Genomic DNA, 24,909 nt, shown 5'->3' with positions numbered 1-24,909 from the left:
TTTTGCCTCCTGTGTCATAGATTAATTGACCATAAGTATGTGGGTTTATTTCTGGACCCTCTATTCTGTTCCATTAGTATATGTGTCTGTTTTTGCACCAGTACCATACTGTTTTGATCACTGTAGCTTTGTAGTATAGTCTGAAGTCAGGGAGCATGATACCTCCAGCTCTATTCTCCTTTCTCATGATTGTTTTGGCTAATTAAAAAAAAAATAAAAGAATATCTACTTCCTTAGTTTAGGGGACAGCAATCTACGGCCCACAACCTGTTTTTCTAAGCAAAGTTTTTTGAAAGCCAAACGCCAAGTTTTTATATTGATTGCATACTGAAATGATACAATTTTGGTATATCTGGTTAAAAACAATACAGTATAAAAATTAATTGTACCCATTTGTTTTTAGTTCTTTTAACATAGTGACAGAAAGTTTGAAATTACACATAGGTTTCATATCAACCCAATGTTCTCTTGGACAGCTCTGCTCAAGAATCTTACCCTGAGCAATCAGACCCTGCATGAATGTGCCTAGCTACCTACCTAACCTCATCTCCTTGTCTTCACGCTCCTCTTTGTACATCATGCTGAGTCACACCAGTCTCTTGAATCTACATGGCTTCATTCTGTCTCACTTACGGGTCCCTGCCTGAGAAATCTCCCCTGGACATTCCCACAGCTTACTCACTTACGTCATTCCATCCTTATACTATCCTGCAAAAATATAGCCCTCACCCTATTCCCCATGGCTCTCTTTCCCCTTCTCTGAATTATTTTCTTCATGGCCCATCAGGACCATCTGAACATGGTAACTGTGTCTCCTTCACTAGGAGGTGAGCACTGCAAGAGCAGGAGTCTTGTCTGACTTGCTCACCCCGAAGCACCCCAAGAGGCACCTCATACATGGTAGGTACTCAATAAATATATGTTGAATGAATGAATAATGAATGCTCATATCTCTTTGCTCTCTTTTCCTTCCCAACTAAAGATACTGTCTGGAGAGAGTAGCCTCTCCGACACAGTAGAAATTGACAACATAGGCAAGGGAGGCACTAGATTGTGAAGAGAGGGAATGAATGCACAATAGCACATTTCAATATTGGTCACCTGTTTGTAGCTGTGATATGGGAGAGCACAGCTGGACGAGAGATATTAATGTATAATTGTTCCCAGACGTTTCTCTCCTGCTATGGGCCAAAGAAGACTTGAGTTTTGCCTAGTCAGTTTCTTTCTCTCCCTCATCCTTCAAGATGAGATGTCAGAACTATCCCTTTGAACTCCTGTAATGCAGAATCAGGAGGAAACAGAAGGGGAAAAGGACAGGAAACTCAAGACACCATTGGGTGAGATTTTCTGAAGAGTTGAAAAAAAAGTTTTGCAAAGAATTGCACTGTGTGAGCAAAGTAGAAGGAAAAATGAAAGGGAATTTTTAGAAGGAGTATTGTAGTCCATATATCCCATTTAGGACATCTGAAAAATTGAAATAAAAAACTTGAAATTTTGAAACTGTTTTGGGGTGACAAATTATATATCTCAATTGACATATCTGAGCCTGGACCACATGGTTGATGATTGTATGTTTAGACCATTTACATTAAATGTAAATAAATATGAGTAATAAGAGGCAAAGTTTATCATATTAATTTTTTTAAAGATCCAACTATATACTGCCTAAAGAAAACCCACTTAAAAATGAAGATATAGATAGACTAAAAGTAAAAAGATGGAAAAAGATATACATGCAAATATTAACTACAGAAAGCTGGATTTGCTATACTCTCAAAGTAAATGTCCTCGCAAAGAATTTTTGCACAGATGAAGAGAGACATTTCATAATGATTAAAGGATCAATTAATTAGAGGACATTAAATTCCTAAATGCTTATGCACTTAATAACAAAGTTTCAAAATAGTTGAAGAAGCAACTGATAGACGCAAAAGAAAAAATAGACAAATCAAAAATTATAGTTGGAGAATTTAAAACTCCTCTTTCAATAATGTTTGTTTTCAACAAAACAAATAGACAGAAAATCAGTAAGGATATGGAAAACGTGAACAACACCATCATATTGAAGTAACTGATGTTTATAGAACACTCTATTTATCAATACCCAAACACACATTCTTTCCAACTATACATGCAATATTTACCAAGATAGAATATATTCTGCACTATAAAACAAGTCACAATAAGTTGAAAGGATTGAACTCATACACAGTATATCATTTGATGACAATGAGATTAAATTAGAAATGAAAACCAGAAAGGTATCTGAAAAATATCCTCGAATATTTGGAAATTGAACAACACACTTCTAAGTAACCCATGGGTCAAAGAAGAAATCACAAGGGAAATTAGAGAATATTTTCAACTGAATAAAAATCAAAATACATCAAATTTTGTGGGATGTAGCTCAAGCAGTACTCAGAGGGAAATTTTTGGCATTAAACGCATGTATTAGAAAAGAGGAGAGGTGTAGTTAAGTCTTTCATTTCTAATTGTGAAATGAGAGACTTTGTTTATTATTAGAAACTTTCTTTCTTTCTCTCTAGATGGGAGACCGGAGGGAATACTGGAAAGATGTTGGACTTCAACATCCTACAAATCTAGGTTCAATTCCTGGCTTTGTTATTTTTTAGCTGTGTCACATTGGGCCACTTACATCTTCTCTCAGCCTTAGTTTCCTCACTTGTGAAACTGAATTAATAATACCTATAGTTCAGGAATACTTCAAGGATTAAATGTGCCTTTGGTACACAGAGGGTCACACAATGATATCATGCTTTCCCATGTATTGCCAACAGGGGAGGGCAAATTGTGGGTTAGGGCACAACAAATAGTCAAAGTAGATCTAAAGTGCCATGTACAATATAGGGGTAGGGAAGTAAGAAGTACAAACTAGTAGGTATAAAATAAGCTACAAGGACATATGTACAACATGGGGAATATAGCCAATATTTTTAATAACTATAAATGGGGTATAACTTTTAAAAATTGTGAATCACTGTATTGTACACCTGTAACTTATATAATATTGTACATCAACTATACATCAATAAAAAATAAAAATTTTTTGAAAACAAAACCAAAAAGGAGAAACATGTAGGAAAGTTGCTAACCCTGAGACACAGAATCAGCTATCATACTGTTAGAGAAACTCAAACTACGGAATGACCTAAATCAAGATATATAAAGCCCAAGTAATGAGATAATTTCTACCCTTGTACTTATTTTTTCTGTAGTACCTGCCTTAACATAAAACCCTAGACATTTTCATACAGTTTTCCCTGACTGGTTATTTTTTGATTCCAATGTTGTTGACCTCTGGCATAGTCTGTGAACCTCTCTTTTAGTAGCAGTAGCAGTAGTAGTAGTAGTAGTAGTAGTATTTAACCCTTCTAAAGCACCTATTATGTGCCTGGAACTGCTCTAAGCACTTCACAAAGTATTAACTCTCTTAATCCTCCCATACCCTATAAGGTAGGCCCTATTATTATCCCCATTTACAGATGAAGAAACTGAGGCACAGAAAAATCAAGCAAGTTGCCCATAGTTATATTAGTGATTCAGGAGCTTTTTCTTTTTTTTTTTTTAACATCTTTCTTGGAGTATAATTGCTTTACAATGGTGTGTTAGTTTCTGCTTTATAACAAAGTGAATCAGTTATACATATACATATGTCCCCATATCTCTTCCCCTTTGCATCTCCCTCCCTCCCACCCTCATCGGGAGCTTTTTTAATCTCAGGAACTCCTTAGAGATTATTGATGTCTCTAAAGAGCTTCTGTTTATGTAGGTTATAACTATTAATATTTACTATATTAGAAATACTTAAATATTTAAAATATTTATTAATTCACTTAAAAATAGCAATAACAAGCCCATCACATACTAACATAAACAACATTTTTATGAAATATAAATATATATTTTTTAAATAGTGAGATGAGTGGCATTGTTTTACATTTTTAAATCTCTTTACTGTCAGGCTTAATAGAAGACTAAACTACCTGAAAAAAATAAAAAATAAAAATAAACTACCTGGATTCCACATCTGTTTTTGTGTTCAATCTGTTGTGATGTCCCATGTCATGTAACCTCTGGAAAATTCCACCATACGCTCTCCAGAGAATGAGTGAAAAAGTCAAATATCTTAGTGTTATTATGAAAAGAATTTTTATTTAATTGTGTGTTTTTAATGAAAATAACGGTGACATTGTGGGCCCCCTAAAAGGGTCTAGGGGACTCCTAAATCCCCATAGTTTGAGCACCTGTGTGTTACATGAGTCCTGTAAGAACTGATTTAATACAGCCTATCCCCACTTCCTGGCCACTGTTGATTGGTTTGAAGTTTGGCTCCTGACTCAAATATTGGGCCAAAGCGCCCCTCTCCAGGGATGTTATGCTTGGGATCAGCAGCCTGAAACTCAGACTCTTTTATTCAATGAATGGTCTAACTTGGGAGCCATGTTGTTTTTCGACCCACAGAGAAAGCCCTTCCACGGTGAGTTAATAACCAAGCCAAGCTGTTGAAAGCAGCAGAGGTAAGCAACAGAAGGCACATCCTGACCAAGTTCAAATCCCTGGTTCTCACTGTTCCTGAAGCTCTGATACTTTCCTGTCCTTGAGTTCTGGGCCACTCTTTATTTTCTCTATGATAAATCCTGCTTTGGGCTTAAACTAATCGGAGCTGGATTTCTATCACTTGCAACCCAAAGAGTCTTAACAAATGCTCTGTTAGTCAAGTCTTTTTTTCCCTCAGGTTTTCCCCCACTTTTTAATAAAAAAGTCAACAAAAATGCTGAAGTAAGCTAAGAAAGAGCTCTGTAAGAGACAAGCCTGGCTGAACTAATCCGAATCATGAAAAGTTTAGACTGGGGTGCAGCTGATGTGAGAATCAAGCATCTTAGGTCTTTCTCTGTGAAAAAAAACCTTAAATTACTTTTGACAGTGTCAGTAAATCTGACTCCAAATTCAGCCACAACGCAATTAAGCTTCCTGCCGGCCCACCCCTACCTCAGGAGGTGGCACTTTTAGCTTCTCAAATTACAGGTACAAACAAATTTCCTCCTTTGATATCTCCAAGTCACAAGAGACTAGCACTGTTGACTTAAACCTCTCCAATTTTCAATAAAGGGCTTAGTGAGCCCCGGATTCAATATATTCTCAGTGACCTACAATGTGGAACCTTCCTGCTATAGTTATATAAAAGGGCTTGATTAGAGCTATAGCCTAGAGATCAGGTTTTTGAGCTCTGTGTATACACTGAAAAAGAAAGGCACACTCGCCCACTTCTTTTTTTTTTTTTTTTTTTTTTTGCGGTACGCGAGCCTCTCACTGTTGTGGCCTCTCCTGTTGCGGAGCACAGGCTCCGGACGCGCAGGCTCAGGGGCCATGGCTCACTGGCCTAGCCGCTCCGCGGCATGTGGGATCTTACCGGACCGGGGCACGAACCCATGTCCCCTGCATCGGCAGGCGGACTCTCAACCGCTGCGCCACCAGGGAAGCCCAACCCACTTCTTTTTAATGAGATTTTTATAAATGTTCATGCTCTAAATGAACTGGTGTTAGGGTTCTAGAAAATTATATAATGTACTAAGACTGAAGTACCTCAGGCTCAAACATCTTCAATTCTCTCCTCTCTAGAAAAAACTTTTAATTGCTGTTCCAGGACCGAAGGTCTTCGAGGAATGCAGTGCCTCTCTCTGGGTCTGTTTGTGTCTATCTACAATTGCATGACCTCAAAGAGAAACTCAAGATAAGAAAGCGGCAAGAGCAGAGAGCTGCAAGGTGGGAAAAACACTGAGAGTTATGCAACTGGTAACATCAGTAACACACTTCTGAATTGAAAGCACAATGCTAATATAAGATCCAACAAAAGCTGCCATCCATTATTACAAAGAATCCTGAGAAACAATTGCCCTTCTGCACTTCAAAAGATAATCTTGGTGTTCCAAGTTCACTCTTTTTAAATTTGTACATTATTTTTTTAATAGAGTCTTTCTTCAAAAAAAAATTATAAGCGATGAAAAGTTTTAGTTTTCTTACATCTCTTTTTCGTTTTTAAATCCGACATTCTTCTTCCTCTCCTGAGGCACACCCAGATATTCTTCAATGGATTTCTGTTATGCTGGAGTGGAGAGATTGTCAGTTGGAGCCAATAGATCAAAGGTCAGACCTCAGCACTATCCTTTACTAGCTGCATAGCTTTAGACAAATAAAGTAAGTATGATAATACTTCTCTTAGAATGCTGATATGGAGGAAATAGAATTTTCCTTTTCTTCATGATTTCAAAAACTCAGCTTCTATATTGTATTTCCAGAAAGATGAGCCTAGGGAGAGGCTTTGGTGGATCGTTACGTATGGTAGAAAAATGAAGGATCAGATTGGAGTAACAGAAAATGGGGTGACATTCACTGATGGAGGAAGCAGGGAGTGGAAGAACAGAACACCTGATTGCAAGTGACAGAAATGTACTGCTTTTATCCACCTCCAACGAGTTTAAGATGAAAAAAGGGGAGTTAGGCAACTTAATTGGCTCATAAAAACTGAAAGACCAAGGTTAGATTGGTTTAGAGCACAGCTATGCCCAGGAGTTCAAATGATGTCAGGGCTTCCACTTTTCTCAATTTCTGTTTCTTTCTGCTTGTGGTCCCCATTCTCTCCTATTGCTCATGTCTTTCTCCTTATAGCTAAGGAAGACAATTTACATTGTCCTTTAAGGTCATAATTCCAGAGATATAGATTAAGAAGAAACATCTCCTAGGAGAGCCTGCCAGAAATTTCCAGAATAGATTCTCACTGGCTGGCTTGTGTCACATGCCCACCCAGATCTGTCTGACTCTAAAACCCATACTCTTCACTGCTCCTGAACACTGTCTTAGCACTTTTTAAAAAAAATTATTTTTTAGTCTGTCTTCCTATTGGAGTCTAAGCTCCTCGGGGGCAAAGAATCATTTATTTTTTACCCTGAGCATCTAGCATTGTGCTTGGCACATGGTATTGGATGCTTTAAAAAAATATATGTGTAGGACTGAACTGAAATAGACAAATCTAAACTCTGACATATGATGTGTAAACTAAGTTAATTCAGTATCTAGTAAGTACACCTAAGTGGTATGATAAGAAAACACAAGGTATATGACTTAAAGGGTGGGAAAAAATCATGGAACACTTACGCATGATTTCTGTAAAGGTAAATCTTAACCGAACTAGCATACTAGAGTTCTCCTAGTGTTCAGATAGACAAAAGGACAAGGTGAAACCAGCAGACCTTATTTGGCTTTTCAAAAAGTCTTTGATAGATTTACACATCAAAAGCTTTTAGAAAAATGGGGTTACCCTCGGATTTTAGAATGATATTGTTAGTATTGTTTTAATTTTTTTTGTTATATTGTCTCTAGGAAACAGAATCAAAATCAAGCAGTGAAAGTTAGGAATAAATGAGAAAGTGTAAATAGTGGAGACCGATCTTATTTCATGTTTAATAAGTTATCAAGAGGTGGTTTGGATAACGGAATTTTTAGTTTGCATATAACAGCTCTTTCAGTTAATGCAGTATTTAGCTGAAGACAAAGGCAAAATAATAGAAATAATGGTATACGTGCCTTGAATTTAGATAAGATTCAATTGTGCATTTAGGGGGAAGTATAACAGTATAGGGGAATTGGAGGTGGGCACACAGAGCCAAACCTTTGTTCAAACTAGATGGGCCTATTTCCCTTGCATTTTTTCACTTTTCCATGCACTTCTTGTCTCCTGTCCACACATGTGCTCAGCTGAAGAGACCCTTACCAGCTAGAAGGGTCCTTTTTTTTGGACAAGGGAATACTACAATCTCTGCTACAATCTCCAAACCTTCGAGGATTGGGGTTGGGGAGAGATGTGTGGGGTGAAAGGGGGAAAAATGAAATAACACAAATTGGAAAGAAATAATCTTTCCAATGAAGTAAGGAGGTGATGAATGAGCACAAGAAAGATACATCAAATCTGAAGGAAGTCCAGAGAAAAGTAACGATCATATTTAAAGAGATAAAATACTTCCATTGAAGGATGTTAAAAAAAAAAAAACTTAAATATTCCAACCAAATGCAAAACGTATAAAATAATAAAGGACAAAGAGATGGTTAAAAACATCACAAAATTGGAAATTGCTCTTATTCTTTTAAGCTTAGAGATGGTTTGAGAGCAACCAAAAGACTTGGTGGCATGACTTGGAAAACTTGTTTCTCAAAGGGTGGGGAGAGACTGAAAATGAAAATACTTTAAAGGCAGTTTTAAATAAATTCCCAGAGGACAAATACAGGATGTATTGCTAGGGCCTGTCATAGAACTGTGAGAGATAATGCGTCTGATGACCAGGGTCAGAATGTCTGGGTTCTAGTCTCGTCTTGCCTACTTACTAATGCTGCATGTGCGCCCCGGGGCAAACGACTTAGTATTTTTGAGCCTATTTCCTTAGCTGTAAAAGGGCGATAATAATACCCGTCCTGACTACCTCAAAGGGCGGTTTTGGTGTTCAAAGAAAGCCATGCATTTACCAGTGTTTTGCGAACTGTAAGGTGCTCCATAAACATAAGTGTTTTTGTTAGTGCATCGCTGAACTTACTGCAAACTCCCAGACAAGGGGCATCTAGGGAGAGCGATTTGGCTCTCCCACGCGGCGACTGTGTTTTCATCAATCCTTATCCCACGTTTATGGGGGTATCTTGCTGAGGAAAACTTTTCGGTGCCTGATGAAAAAAACAAACAAATCCACTATACAACTAGCAAGGTGGTGTCTGTAAAAGTACCATACAGACAGGGCTTAAGATAAACTGCCAAGAAAACGCCAAGACTGTCAAAAAGGACTTCTCTGTGGAAGCGCAGTCTTCGCTTTACGAAAGATGTGTCGTGAGCGATAGATCATGATGCCGGCCGCCGAATGGAAACATGAATTGGTAGAATCGGTCGTGCGGTAGCGTAGTCATTATAATTCCACTCTGACAGATTTAACGATTTGCCACAATTCCCCGGAATAAGCAAGATGCTGCAAACGAGCTTCAGACTCCGAGTGGAGAGCGGGAATAATGCGCGCGCACTCGACTCCAACCGATCCCAGGTCCCGTGAACGCGCCTCCCCGGCCAGCCAGGGCGCGCGCGTCGCCGCCGGCCCACGTGACCCCGGGCGCGGCGGCGGCGGCGGGGACTGGCGGGGGCTCGGGCCGGCTCCGCAGCGCCGCGCAGGCGCCCCAGGCCTGCGCCGAGCCAAGCCCCTCCTGCTCGCTCCAGGCGTCAAAATGGCGGCGAGAGAAACCTGGAGAAGCCCCGGAGCCTGAGCCACTGACAGGAGCTGAGACGGGAGGTGGCGGCGGCGACGGCAGGAGGAGGATGGCCGGGGGCGCTGGCGCCGGTGCGGACGGCGGTGCAGGCGGCGGCGGCGGGGGCGACGGCCGCGGTCCCAGCGGCGGCAGCAGCAGCAGCGGCGGGAGGAGCCTCCGGGGTGAGTGTCCCTCGATGTCTCTGAGGCTGTGAGCCGAGGCTGTTACCGGCGCGGTGCTGGGCGTCCCGACGAGGAAGGGGCTGTGCGGGGGCCGTGGGGGCGCAGGGCTGGGGCCCGGCCGCCGCGGGGGGCGCGGGGCCGGGGAAGGGTCACTGGTCCGTCTGGGGCTGAGGCGGCGGTGGCAGGCTGACCGGTCCCGGTGCGCTCAGCGGGGCGGGCTGGGCAGTGCGCAGCCGTCCCGGGGGCAGAGGCGCGAGGTGTGGCGCTTGGGGCGGGGAGAGCGGCCCGAGGTGGCCGCGGCGGCGGCTCGGCCGGCTCCAGTCTCGGGGCTACGAGGGGCGGGACTCGTCGCTCCCAGGACGCCGGGAAACCGCTCCCGAGACTCGGGCGCGTGTTTACCCGGCTGCGGGTCTGTGACCGCCCCGGGGTGGGCGTGAGAGCTGCCGTCCGGAATCAGGGGTCGAGGAGTGCAGGCCTGTGTACGGCTGCTCCCCGGGGGAGAAGTTAGATTGTCCGGGTAAGTTACTGTTTCGGGATCAAACTGGAATTGCACTTTGACAGGTTGGGAGAGAGACAATACGGAGTCGTTGGTAAAGAATCCTGTGCTTGGAGTGCTTGAAAGACTAAAAGCGTGCATTTTTCAGTGTCTCATCATTTGCACAGCTGTTTATTAGCCTTACCCCGAAGATGAGAACTTTCTCACCGTTTGGGGGGAGGAAGCCCTGAGTGTTGTTTCTGCTTTGAACTACAATAGCACCTCTTCACATACCAGCACAGATAATAAGTACTCTGGATTAGGCCTAATTCGCAGAAGCAGTCTTGGTTTTACCAGAGAACTGTTTCCTCTGCTAAAACATCTTACTGTAATGAGGAAATAGGCATTTTTACAGAATTACTTCGTTTTTTCAAGTAGCAGAATCTTTTGTCTCTGAATAGCATCCATTTCTTTTACATTGCTGAAATCAATTACTTTCTCCCGGAAATGTGAAAGAAAGATTTGAAATTGCAAGAATCATACATGTTAATGGCAGCTGTGATTAAACTTGTCCTGGAATTTTGAAGTCAGAAAAACCTTTAACAATATGATGTGACTTGTTTTAGAACTGGGAAACTAGGCCCAGGGAGATGAGTGACTCGCTGTGGGTTCTGCAGCTGGCGAGGGATTGGACCAAAACTAGGATCTAGGCCTCTCTCCGCCCTATTTAGAGAGCTCTTTTCACTACACTCCTGAGCCTCGTATTCTTCATTGATTGCATTCTTCACCACCATCCTCATTCCTGGGTCTTTGTACAATGTAGTTGAAAGGAGAAATCAGAGAGAGCGCCTCACTCTGATTCTTGACAGTTACTGTCAGTTACCACAAGTAACTCATGAAGATTCTTCTCCCTGACCTGAATTTAATAAAAAACCAACTGACATTTCATTTAGAGTTTTCATAGGTCTGTGACTGACTATATTTCTGTCCAGTTGTAGCATTGCTTATTTATGCATGCATTCAGTAAAACCAGTATTCTGTCCCACAAAACCTAACTACTATATTGTTTTGTTCCTCATTACCAGCATTTAAACAGGTTCTTTGTATCAGGCTCTAATTTTAGGATTTAAAGCACCTGTGTTGTGTTTGCCGGGTTGTACCACCTGGTTTCCACATAGCCACTTGAGTCACAGCAGCTTTCTGTGTTGTGTGTCACAGGCTAACCTTCAGAAGTAGTCATGTCAAATGCTTCTGATTTCATATTCTAGTCATTGAAACTCACACACCAGAGTTGTACCTTGTGTTCAGTTACACAGGTGATTATTGAAGATCTGCTTTGTATTTTGCAATACTAGGAGCTACTGGAGAAAGAAACAAGTGAAATATGTAGACTTTGCCCTCAGAAAAGATAAGATGTACCCCTCTGAGCCTAGAAAACAATCTATCAATACAAAGTATGCTGTACGGGCTTCCCTGGTGGCGCAGTGGTTGAGAGTCCGCTTGCCATTGCAGGGGACGCGGGTTCGTGCCGCGGTCCGGGAAGATCCCACATGCCGCGGAGCGGCTGGGCCTGTGAGCCATGGCCGCTGAGCCTGCGCGTCCGGAGCCTGCGCTCCGCAACGGGAGAGGACACAGCAGTGAGAGGCCCGCGTACCAAAAAAAAATAAAACAAAGTATGCTGTACGTGTTCTGGTTAGAGGGAGATGAGTGAGGCCTCAGGAGTCTAAATAACTTCCTGGAACACTTGGGACTTGAGCTAGCTTCTGTGAGGGTTTAGATTTACAGAGAGATTGGAGCAGTTACTTTGTGAGGGAAAAGCAAGAGTGTAATGTGGAGATTAGCTTTGGGGGAGGGGAATAGAGAGGGAAACTAGGATGAGCTGACAACTGAATTTCCTTGGGAAGACATTAGACAGTTGAAAGGATATGTTTGTAGAAGAGTTTGAGTACTGGATTGAGATTTGGATTTTTATCCTCTTGTGCAAGATATGGGGAGACTTTGAAAGTTTGGAGGCCACACATTAATATGTTAAAACTGCCAAGACGCACCTGTCAGTGATCTGTTGGTTGAGTTAGAATGAGGAGAGAGTGGAATGAACCAGGGACAGTAGTAGCTATTGCAGTTACCTGGGTATGAAGAGATGAGATCCTACACTAAGATAGAGTCACTAGGAAAGATGCAGAGCAGGTATCTTTTTTTTTGTTGCTGTTTTTATTGTGGTAAAATATACATAACAAAATTTGCCATTTTAACCAGTTTTAAGTGTACAGTTCTGTGGCATTAAGTGTATTTCACATTGTTGTGCAACCATTATCACCATCCATCTCTAGAACTCCATTCATCTTCTGCAGCTGAAACTCTATACCCTGTAAACACTAAGTCCCCACTTCCCTTTACTCTTAGCCCCTGACAACCACTATGCTGCTTTCTGTCTCTACGAATTTGATTACTCTAGGTATTTCATGTAAGTAGAATCATACAATGTTTGTCCTCTTGTGACTGGCTTATTTCACTTAGCATAATGTTCATCCATGTTGTAGCATTTGTCAGAATTTCCTTCATTTTTAAGGCTGAATAATAGTCCATTGTATGTATATACTGCATTTTGTTCATCCATTTATCTGTCAGTTGATACTTCATATGCTTCCACTTTTGGCTTTTGGAATAATGTTGCCATGAACATAGGTGTGCTCATATCTGTTTGAGTCCCTGCTTTCATTTCATTTGGGTATATATCCAGAAAATTTTACATTCCCACGAGCATGCGTCAGGGTTCCAGTTTCTCCACATCCTCACCAACACTTGTTGTTTTTATTATTTTGATAACAGTCATCCTAATGGGCGTGAAGTGATATCTCATTGTGGTTTTCACTTGCATTTCTCTAAAGATTAGTGATATTAGCATCTCTAAAGCTTATCAGCCTTTTGTATATCTTCTTTGGAGAAATAATCTATTTAAGTTTTTTGCCTATTTTTTAATTTAGTTGGTCTTCTTTGTTGTTGTTGAGTTGTAGGTGCTCTTTATGTATTCTGGATACCAATCTCTTATCAGATAGATGATTTGCAAATATTTTTGTCATTCCACGCATTGCCTTTTCACTCTGTCGAGTGTACTTTGATGCCAAAATGTTTTTTTGGTAAGTTTTTAATTTTAATGAAGTCCAACTGATCTAGTTTTTCTCTTGTTGCTTATACTTTTGGTGTACATCTGAGAAATTATTGCCAAATCCAGTGTCATGAAGCTTTTCCCCTTTAAAACTCTTCTAAGAGTTTTCCCCTCAAAAAAACTCTTATGTTTAGGTCTCTGCATGTGGATATCCACTTTTTCCAATGCCATTTGTTGAAAAGACTATCTTTTTTCCATTGAATGGTCTGCCCATCTTTGTTGAAAATCACTTGACCATACATTCGAGGGTTTATTTCTGAAATCTATTGGTCCGTAAGTCTGTCTTTGTGCTGTCACCGTACTGTTTTGATTACTCTAGCTTTATAGTAGTTTTGAAATCAGAAGTGTGAGGCCTCCAACATTGTTCATTTTCCAAATTGTTTTGGCTCTTTGGGGTCCCTTGAGATTCCATATGAATTTTAGATAGATTTTTCTATTTCTGCAAAATATGTCATTGGGATTTTTTTGATAGGGATTGCGTTGAATCTGTAGATTGTTTGGAGTAGTGTTGACATCTCTTCCGGTCTTCCAGTCCGTAAACACCAGATGTCTTTCCATTTATTTGTGTTTAATTTCTTCCCACAACATTTTGTAGTTTTCAGTGTAAAAATCTTTCATCTCCTTGGTTAAGTTTACTCCTGAATATTTTATTCTTTTTGGTACTATTGTAAACGTGATCGATTTCTTAATTTCCTTTGCGGATTGTTCATTGTTAGTGTATAAACACAACTCATTTTTGTGTGTTGATTTTGTATCCTGCAACTTTACTGAACTCATTTATTTTAATCGTGTGTGTGTGTGTGTGTGTGTGTGTGTGTAATCTTTAGAGTTTTCTACATATAAGGTAAGGTTGTTTTCTAACAAAGATAATTTTATGTCTTCTTTTCCAGTTTGAATGACTTTTCTTTCTTTTTCTTGCCTAATTGCTCTGGCTAGGACTTCCAGTACCGTATTGAATAGAAATGGTGAAAATGCACATCCTTGTCTTGTTCCTCATCTTAGAGGGAAAGCTTTCAGTCTTTGACCATTAAGTATGATGTTAGCTGTGGATTTTCCATACATAACCTTTATTATGTTGAGCTAGTTTCCTTATATTCCTGGTTTGTTGAATGTTTTAGCAGGTATGTTTTAAGAAAAAAATTCAGTTATGGGTACGGAGTTTCTACTTGGTGAAAGAAGATTCTTGTGTCATTGGTGGAATGTTATTGTCAGGTTGTTTTTTTTAAGCATCATCTTTGTACATTTGCAGTTATGTTCTGGCTGAAAAAAATACTGCTATAGTTATTCAGTGGAGAAGACTGACACTAATCAAATAATCATACAAAATATGCCTGAGTAACTATAGTACTGTTTTGCTTCCAGCTGTATTCCCAGCAGCTAGCATAGTGCCAGGCACATAGGTGCTCACTAAAGTTATTAATTGAATTTAAAAGCAGAAGACTAAGATTTAACCCAATAAGCTAAAAAATACATTGTTTATAATTTTTATAGAAAGTGTTTATTCTGTTTTAAACCACCTTCCCTCTTAACCCAGTCTTGGTACAGTGGTAATAAAACAAAATCAGACTTCTCCACTCTAAAAAGAAACAGGCAAGTGACTTTTTCTAAAACAATTATCTTTTTTAAGATGAGACAACATTTTTCTTTTTAAGTTGATGATAATGGAAGTTGGTTATCAGAATCCAAAATTTCAAAGGGAAGCATAGTTTAAAGGAAACTTTTCATGTAGCTACTAACTTCAGATTTATATTGAAATTCAAACATTCAGTACCTAGTTTATTTACAAAACAAGTTCAAAAATTTTTAATGCAAGCTTCAGTTCTTTTAATTTTTAAAATTTTGACAGTCTAAATTTTTTCTTTTCTTTTTTTTTTTTTTGTGGTACACGGGCCTCTCACTGTTGTGGCCTCTCCCATTGCGGAGCACAGGCTCCGGACGCGCAGGCTCAGCCGCCATGGCTCATGGGCCTAGCCGCTCCGCGGCATGTGGGATCCTCCCGGACTGGGACACAAACCCATGTCCCCCGCATCGGCAGGCAGACTCCCAACCACTGCGCCACCAGGGAAGACCAGGCAGTCTGAATTTGACATTGCAAGTTGAGTCTTTCACAGCATCCTTACTATCTCAGATAATGTAGAAACTTCAAAAACATATAATGTACTAAGTTTTATAAATTGACATTAAATCCATATAATGAACATTAAAAGTTGGAATAAACAGAAATCACTTTAATACAATACACAGAACATCCTTTAAATCACAAGATTCAAAAAAAATCTGCTTTTTTGAGCATTGTTGGAGTTTTTAGACATAGTTGTGATGTATTAGAACACTGGACTGGGAATCAGACCTCCATTCAGATTCTGATTACTATTTATAGTTTTGCAATCTTAAGCAATCCATTTTACCTGTCTGAGGCTTAAATTTTCCTCATCTGTAAGAGGGAAAACACACACACACACAGTGTTTTACGTAGCAGCTTTGCCACCTTGTATTTTTTTGTTCCATTCTTTCCCTCCCTGTTACCACTTACTAGTCTGGACTATTTATTGAACAGCCTACCAGTGGAGTCTCTGCCATTTGTTCTCCCACTTTTCCTCTCCTTCTCTGGCTGTTCTCTATATTGCTACCACACTTTTTAAAAAATGCAATTGGAGGATGTTACTTCCCTACCTAAAAAACTTGTGTTGACTTCCCATTGTCTATTGGGTAAAGTCCAAACTCACAACAGTTTGTAGACTGTGTCTAACGTTAGATTTCCCATTACTCTAGTCATACTAAGCTGTTTCTTGTTCCTACTACTTCTGTTTTTCATGTGTTTATCCCAGTGCTTGGAGTTCTCCTGTTCTTTGTCATCCAGGAGACTCTGAGAAGATGACTCATCACCCATTTCAGCGGTAGATTTTGATTACTCCAAGCCAGTCGGCTCAAGGCATTTCCCTGTAAATTATTATTTGTCCCAGTTAGATTGAAAGGAAAGAGACATTCTGTTTCTGGGGGAGAGGATTTTTTCCCCTATTGTTTGTGAGCAAGAGAACATGTGGCCCCAGTCGCCACTGGCAGCTGTCTTGTGACCACAGGGGATGATGAAACATGCCCTGAGGATGGCAGAACAGAGAGGTAGAACGAACGTAGGTGCATGACAACATTATTTTAGACACGTATTGTGCTGGGCCTGGGGCTTTCCCTACCGTGGGATTTCTCTTCGTGAATATATTCCTATTGTTTAAGCCAATTCTTCGGGGTTATTTGCCATCAGAAATCTGATTCTTACAGTCGTCTTTATTCTTCAAGGCCCAGTTCAAAAGTTAGTTTTACTAGTAATCATACACTCGCTCCCTTAGTACTTTGGACCTTTCTTCCAGTCCTTATTTACTATATTTATCATCAGTTGCGCGTGTGTGTAACTCCTCCACGTAACTCTTTGTAGTTTGAGCCAAAGCCTGTAGGATGTAGCACAGTGTCTGGTAAACTATAGATACTCAGTGAGTTGTTAGGATGAAATAATAACATGAGTAAGTGCTTTGTAAACAATGTTTTAATAAATATGAGGTATGTTATTGAGTTTAAAACTAAAGTGAGATGGAAAAATCAATTAGGCCAGGCATGCAAAATGTTTTTTGCTTGCCCTTAATTGTTTTCTAAAAATATCCACTTAGATAAAAAGTTTGACAGTCTCTTCTAGCTACAATTCCTTAAATTTTATGAACACTCTTACCTACTTAAAACAGGAATCATGGAAGGAGCAATAATGAATTGTGTTGTTAGTGTGCAGTTTCCTTCCTTCTTTAGGGGGAGACTGAATGCCAGAAGAATTTCAAGTATAGTGTCTTTTTTCCCCTATATTCTGAAATTATACTTATTTAATTTGTTTTATCTGGAATTTACTTGTGAGTTGTTCTTTGGAGAAAAATTCCATAACATGCTTCATAAGACTTAATTATGCTTGTCTTCAGACTTTGCCAAAATATTTCTTGCTTGCTTGAGACTAGACATGAGAATTTTCTGGTTAGGAAAAAAGCTTTGAGGCAGAACTAGATGAGTTTGTAGTGAATGTTAGTAATAGCTTATGACAGAGAAATCTCATTATAGCCTTAATTATGAAGTCATAGTTCTGTCACATGCTTCAACGGTAAAGTCTGACAAGGGAGGAAGGATAGGGAAGGAGAGTTAAAATTCCCAACTTGGTGTACCTCACCATTTGTTGGCTTCAGTCAAATAAAACTTTGACATAGTAATTTGTAGTTATTTTTAAAACAAGGTAAGGAGGAATACAGTACACATTAGAAATTGTAAAATCATCTGTTGGACTGAGTATGAAAAGACAGATCCGTCTATGAAGAACAGCCTTCTTGTTTTGACGTCTAGTTGTTTGTTCCCTTGGTACCTTAGTTTCCACATCTGTAAAATGAACAGTATCACCCTCTTTAGGGTTCTTTGATTAATTAAGATGATCTATGTGAAAACACAATATAGTGTTCTGAGGATAGACGCTCAGGCATTCCTTTTTTTTTTTTAAACAGAGATTATTTTATTTTTTAAAAAATATTTATTTATTTGGCTGCACCGGGTCTTCCTTGTGGCACGTGGGATCTTTAGTTGCGGCACACAGGATCTTTAGTTGCGGCATGCGGGATCTAGTTCCCTGACCAGGGATCAAACCTGGGCCCCCTGCGTTGGGAGCGTGGAGCCTTAACCTCTGGACCACCTTGGGAAGTCCCTCAGGTGTTCCTTTTAATATTGAGCTGCATGAGCCACTTGTATATTTTGGAGATTAATCCTTTGTCAGTTGCTTCGTTTGCAAATATTTTCTCCCATTCTGATGCTTGTCTTTTTGTCTTGTTTATGGTTTCCTTTGCTTTGCAAAAGCTTTTAAGTTTCATTAGGTGCCATTTGTTTATTTTTGTTTTTATTTCCATTTCTGTAGGAGGTGATTCAAAAAGGATCTTGCTGTGATTTATGTCATAGAGTGTTTTGCCTATGTTTTCCTCTAAGAGTTTTATAGTGTCCGGCCTTGCGTTAGGTCTTTAATCCATTTTGAGTTTATTTTTGTGTATGTGTTAAGAAGTGTTCTAATTTCATTCTTTTACATGTAGCTGTCCAGTTTTCCCAGCACGGACTTATTAATTCTTGAATGAGAAAAAGTCTGTCAGTTTGTGTGTGTATGTGTATGTGTGTGTGTTTAAGTAACAAAAACTCTCTAGAATAAAGTTCAAACTCCCTTTCGTGGATCATATGGCTTTTTGTTATCTAGGCTCTGCTGCTTCTCTGGGCTCATACCTTATTACTGCCAAATACCTCCCGGTTACACTCTGCATGTAGAATTGCTTTAATTTCCTTAGTGAGCCAGGTTTTGTTCTTTCCTTGGGCCTTCACATAGTCAGATTCCTCTGCCTTTTAGAGCATTATTTTGTCATCCCAAACCCTCTCCACCATTACCTTCACCAAGAAAAAAGTTCACACTTATTGTCAGTCTTAGATCTTATCTCAGATGTCACTTTCTCAACAGCCCCATAAGGTAAATACTTTTAAATATTATCATCAGATACAGAAAAGATAAACAATTTGACCAAGATCACAAAGCTTATGAAATGGCAGATCTGGATCCAAACCTAGACAGTCTGGCCCTAGAGTTCATCTTCACTAATCTGTGCTTCCTCTACATTGTAACGGCCTATTTATCTGCTTGTCCCTAAGTAATTTAAAAGCAAAAATTATGTCTATCTAGTTCATTGTTATATCCTCATGTGCCTATTATCAGCACATAGTAGGTGCTCAGAAAATGTTTAAATGAGTGACTGTCTCTTATTTGAGAGCAGAATTTGTGGTTAAACTCCTCTTAGTACCTTTCACATAATACATGTAAGTAAATAGTCTTTTCATGCTTATGATACAAAGTGAAATTTATATGATCAAGTTCATTGTGGCTTTGAAATATATTGCACTTTGTAACCAAAGATAGTTACAGCCCCATTTTTATAATCACTGTTAACTCATTTTATCCTTTTCTAGCAATGTTACTTGGCATCTTAAACTGGTGCTTTTGTAGGCTTCCTTTTCACATGGTATCCCTATGAACTGTTAAAATACAGATTATTTGTAACTCATTTCTAAATGGTACATAGGAGGTTTTACAAAATAAAATTACACTAGTATATGCACTCTGATCATTTATATCTATTAACCTTTTAATGGACGTGATTGCCGTACATATATGGAACTTAGAAAAAAATAGAAGCACCCACATTTTAAACCTTGATGGTATCCCAAAAGATGAATGGTTTATCTATATAGAATAGTCACAAGGTAAATAATGATTTAAGACATGCACATTGTCGTTCATGTTGATGGGAGAAATTGGAATGTTGTATTTCAATACACTTTTCAAATAAGTAATGCCTGAAGCTGCTTCCAGGTTCATGCTCTAATCAGGGTCAGTAGGTTAGAGAACCAGAAAAGTCTTCCTCCTGCATGAATGTTCTCACTTTACCAAAGACTTTGCTTCTTTGGTTAATCATTCTCTCTTCCGTATCCCCTATGCTCTGGTACAGGGTTTCTCAACTTTGACACTACTGACATGTTGGGTCAGATAATTCTTTGTTGTGGGGCGCTGTCCTGTACTTGCAAAATGTTTAGCAGCATCCGCAGCCTCTACTCACTAGGTTCCGGTAGTACCCTTCTTCACTCCTAGTTACGGCAACCAAAAATGTCTCCAGGCATTGCCAAATGTCTCCAGGGGAGCAGAGTCACCCAGTTGAAAACTGATGCTTTACTGCATCATCCCTACTCATTTGTTACAATATCTCCCTCTCTTTCATACACACACCTTTCCAGACTTTCACATCCTCTCTATTACTGCCTCATTTCTTGGCACCTTTTGCAGTCTTTTTTGAAAAGAGTTATAAAACATCTCACTCCAGTTTTACTTCCGGTTCAGTTTCCTCTTTTCAGTTCTGTGAAACCACATTTTTCTGGTTTTCCTTTACATCTGTGGCTGCTCCATTTTGGTCTCCTTTATCAGCTCTACTCACTGGACAATGGCATAATTTCTGCTTCTTTCTTACTTTTTCTTATCTCGTCAACTCCTGCCTTTCTTGCCTCATTTCTTTGTATGTTGTCCCTCATATACCTATTAATTCTTAAGCTGTTCTCTCTGTTGAAATGCCCTTACCTATGTTTCTCCCTATTTAAATTCTAATATCCTTCAAGAACCAAAGCAGATGTCATCTTTCCATGAAAGCCTTTTGTAATCACTAAAGCCTTTTCTAGTCCTCTAACATCCATGCCATGTTCCTGTTCTTTCTCTCTGTCTTCCACTTGCAGCTTTGTGTTATTTATGTATTGGAATATGTCCTGCACTAGACACTAAGCTCATCTTTGTATCCCTGACATTACCTGGCTAAGTGCCCTGCACATAGTTGGTGTTTAGATAGTTGTTGCAGCAATGATGAGGAGGTAGCAGTAGAGTGGAAAGGATTTAGTAAAAACAGTAATGACCTGAAAGGTTGTTAAAAGTAGGAGAAAAAGAAGAAAACTGAAGAAAATTTAAAACTGCTCATGGAATTCTTTACATTCTCTCCTTTCATGGTTTCTTTGATATGGGCCTTTTCTGGTTTCATTCTCCATTTCTAAGCACCTTATTTATTAAGGACCCGTTATGAGCCAGGCACTCTTCAAGATACTTGGAATACAGTAACTGGAAAAGGAAACTGTCCCAGTACTGTAGGAACTTAGTCTCTTTGAGGATGTAGAAATCTTAACAATTAATTGCCCCTACAGAGTGGTAAGTACTGAAATTGAAGTGTATCCAAAACTTTCTGGTAGCACAGAGGAAAGGGGTGACTTCTCAATTTGAAATAAACCTCATTCAGATGCCACTTCTTACGTGCAACCTATTTGGGTCACTACCCAGCCTGATCAGTGTTTTCCATGCTTTCCTTTACTTTGTTCCCTTTCAGCTACCAAATTATAAGCATTTCCTGTGCCTCAGTACTTAGCCTTCCGTTCATTCTTTTATATCCTTTTCTTTAGGAAATGGATTTAGTTTTGAGGCTTCAGCTGACAAGTTTCAAAGCCATACCAGCTACAACAAAACATTTTTTTTGTTGTGAAATAATACACATGCAAAGAAGCATAGTAAACAAATTTAAGTTTAACTTATTTTTTTAACAAATTATTTTAATGCTGACACCACCATAGTCACTAAATAGAACAGTGGAAGCATGCTCAAAGCCCCACTCATGCCTCTTCTCAATCACAGCCACCTTAAAGGTCACCGCTATTCTGCTTTTTATGGTAATTGCTTCTAAGATTTAAAAAAAAAAGAAGAAGAAGAAGCTCTGTACCTGAATACCAACTAGATATTTATTCCAAAACAATATAGTTTCATTTTGGGAGACTGGGAGACAGAGGTGGAGGGAGACATTTCACACTATTCTATCTTGTTCTTGCACTGAAACCCCGAAGAACATCCCCAGGTTCACTAGGAGGACTCACCTGACAGAGCACATAGTCATACTCATGGAGATCATTTATTACAGCACAGGATACAAAACAAAATCAGCAAAGAAAAAAGACACATGAGGCTAAGTCCAAAGAAAAACAGGGGCAAGTTTCCAAGAGGTCTCTTCCGGTGGAGTCACACAGGTCACACTTAGTTCCTCCAGCACTGACTTGTGACAGCACAAGTGAAATATTGTCTACTAGGGAAGCTCATTAGAGACTCAGCACCTAGGGTTTTTACTGATGGCTGGTCACACAGGCATCTACTACCTAACATGTATCAAAATTCCAGGCTCCCAGAAGGAAAGCAAATATGCAGCATAAACCATACTGTTTGCACAGACAGTTTAAGTACAGTGCGCTGTCCTTATCAGTTAAGGAATGGCAAAAACACGGAAAGTCCAAGTTCCCAAAGACCAACCAGGGCCAGCCTTTCAAGCAGGCCTTTCTAAGGATAGCAGTTTCAGGCCTGCTGTGGCTAACTTTTTTCTGCTTGATATTTTTCAATTCAAAATTTAAATAAATAAAAACTCAGCTTTCAAATTGTGTCATTTTCTCTTAAAATGTATCAACACTAACCCAGTGCAAACCTTCACTTTATACATCCACTACTATCATATGATTGAAAGTATGTTCTATGGAACATTGGACATGGCCTATTATTGGTCTTTCTTAAAGTTCAGGAATACTGAATTAAGCAAAGTTATACAGGTTACTTAGCTGCAGGACTCTCAGCCTTTTGCTGTGATGAGTGTGACCTGGCCTCTATCTACCTGTCTTGCCTCATCTTACATTATCTCCCTTCCCTACTTCCCCTGCGTCAGCCACCTTGGCCTTCTTGCTCTTCCTAGAATTTGCTAAACTATTGACTCTGATGTAACTCCCCAGCATCACATCACTACTACCTCTGTCAATAAATAATATCAAGCTTTATTTATTTATTATTTGGTTGTGCTGGGTGTTGGTTGCGGTAGGCAGGCTCCCTAGTTGCGGCTCACGGGCTCCTTAGTTGTGGCATGCATGTGGGATCTAGTTCCCTGACCAGGGATTGAACCCGGGCCTGCTGCACTGGGAGCGCAGAGTCTTATCCACTGCACCACCAGGGAAGTCCCTCAAGCCTTATTTATGTTTATGTATTATTTATATTTATGTATGTGTTTAAGATCTTTCTTCTGTATGCTATATGTGTTCTTTATGTCTTGTGGGCTTATTAATGCCAGTAAATCAACTTATTCTTTCTCATAGCACCCCATGCCTTTCATGGTATTTATCTCAGTGTATGATTTTATTTTTGTCATTACTTGCTTAAATGTCCATTTCTCTCACTTGATTGTAAGCAACATGAAAACCAAGACTATTTTGTTCACAACTATAACCTTCAACATTTGGCATAGAGCACATAATTGGTATTCAGATTCTTAATAATATAAATAATTCTACAAAACTGGGCTATAGTAAACAGTGTTTCCCAAACTAACCAAGATTTTTTTTTAAGGCTCATTTCATTGTATTTTGCAAGACTGATGTTGTGTAGAATACACTTTGGGAAACACTGATATACTTTAAAGTGTAAAATACTTTACATAGGTAAGATTTGTAGCTAGGAGTTTGTATTTATTGCATATTCTTGATTGAACCTCTGTTAGGAAGATTAATTTAGTGTTGGTGTGCTAGATGAATTAGACTGGAAGCAGAGACCAAGATTGATTTTTGTGACAATTCAAGAGAAGTAATAAATAGTGACTTAGTCTAAGTGATTTGCAGGTGGATTGGTGAACCAGTTTGATATAGAGGAGAAGGATGAGGGAAAGACACCTGCAGTTCTGACACTGGATGCCCAGGATGTCTTCAGCAAACGACATTTGAATAGATTGGAGTAATTGAGTTTCTTCTTCCGGAAAGCATCCTCCTGTTAATCTGGAAAATATATCCATCTTGTTTCCAGGCAACACCAGATAATTAAATTATCTTCATATTTAGGAATTAATAAATTTTTTTAAATTAGCATACTGAATTACTTAATAATAACTGTGCTGTAAACTCTTTAACTGTCTAATGACAGCTTTCTGCTGTGGTTGAAGAGTGTGTTTACCTACATACTCTAATTTGGAGATGACAACAAAAATTGAGAACTTTTTTCTATTTTGTTCTAACTACTTACATAGGTATATATAAATCTGTTTTCTGATGTAAAAATGTTTACAGGAAGGAGCCTGAAACTCAGACGTTACTAAAGAAAAGACTGAAACAAGTGACTATTTAAAAAAATTAAACATTTATGACAAAAGCCATCATAGTTTTAAAAGGCTAATATGAATATTCTCCCTTGATATTTTAACATTAATATAAAAAGTGTCACAAATTAATAAAAAGAACAGCCACATAGAAGAATGGGCAAAGATTATAAAGAAACACAGAGGCTGATAAATATATTGAGATTCACTTTCACTTATAATTTTTTAAAATGAAGATTAAAATAATGAGATCATTTTTTCCTCCATCAGATTGGCAAAGATTAATAATGACCAGAGTTTTCATGTTCTCATGCAATGTTGATAGGAATGTAAATTGCAACTTTTCTGACCAGTATATCTCCAAATTAGAAATATATATACCCATTTATCCAGTAATACTATTTCTTTTTTTTTTTTTTTTGGCCGCACCTAGCGGCATGTGGGATCTTAGTTCCCCGAACAGGGATCAAACTCGTGCCCCCTGGGTTGGAAGCACAGAGTCTTAACCACTGGACCGCCAGGGAAGTCCCAGTAATATTTCTTGATATTTATTCTAATGGTGTAGTTTACAGTGGTTAAAGATAGAGGTAAAAGGATTGCAGGACTGTTTATAATATTGAAAAATTGGAAATGATTTTCAATGTTTTGGTGAAATAAATTATGGCATATTTATACAGTACAGTTCTATTTAGGGGTCTTTAAAAGACAAAGTAAAATTTATATGTACATGTGTTTCTATATCCCTGGTATATTATGAAATGAAAAATTTTTTTACAGAACTCTTTGTTAAATATCCCTACTTAAAACTATTTATGTCAAAAACGCTAGAAGGGCTTCCCTGGTGGCACAGTGGTTGAGAGTCCGCCTGCCGATGCAGGGGACACGGGTTTGTGCCCCGGTCCGGGAAGATCCCACATGCCGCGGAGCAGCTGGGCCCGTGAGCCATGGCCGCTGAGCCTGTGCATCCGGAAGCGGGAGAGGCCACAACAGTGAGAGGCCCGAGTACTGCAAAAAAAAAAAAAAAAAAAAAAAATGCTAGAAAAGCAGAAATCAAAT

At 39.2% G+C, this 24,909-nt stretch overlaps 1 protein-coding gene across 2 annotated transcripts in view; it reads left to right on the top strand.

The window, feature by feature from the left end:
• Nucleotides 1–9,341: 9,341 nt before the first annotated feature.
• BTBD7 (BTB domain containing 7) overlaps nt 9,342–24,909 on the top strand; it is a 77,264-nt gene continuing 61,696 nt past the window's right edge. For both annotated transcript variants that reach the window (XM_030883499.2, XM_030883503.2), the window contains exon 1: nt 9,342–9,476. The gene's annotated coding sequence lies outside the window, so the exon portion shown is untranslated. The remainder of the gene's footprint in view (nt 9,477–24,909) is intronic.

The sequence above is a fragment of the Globicephala melas genome, chromosome 2 (assembly GCF_963455315.2).
Source record: "Globicephala melas chromosome 2, mGloMel1.2, whole genome shotgun sequence".
Classification (NCBI taxonomy): Eukaryota; Metazoa; Chordata; class Mammalia; order Artiodactyla; family Delphinidae; genus Globicephala; species Globicephala melas.
The sequence above is the reverse complement of the archived record's forward strand: the minus strand, read 5'-3'. Positions and strand labels throughout refer to the sequence as shown.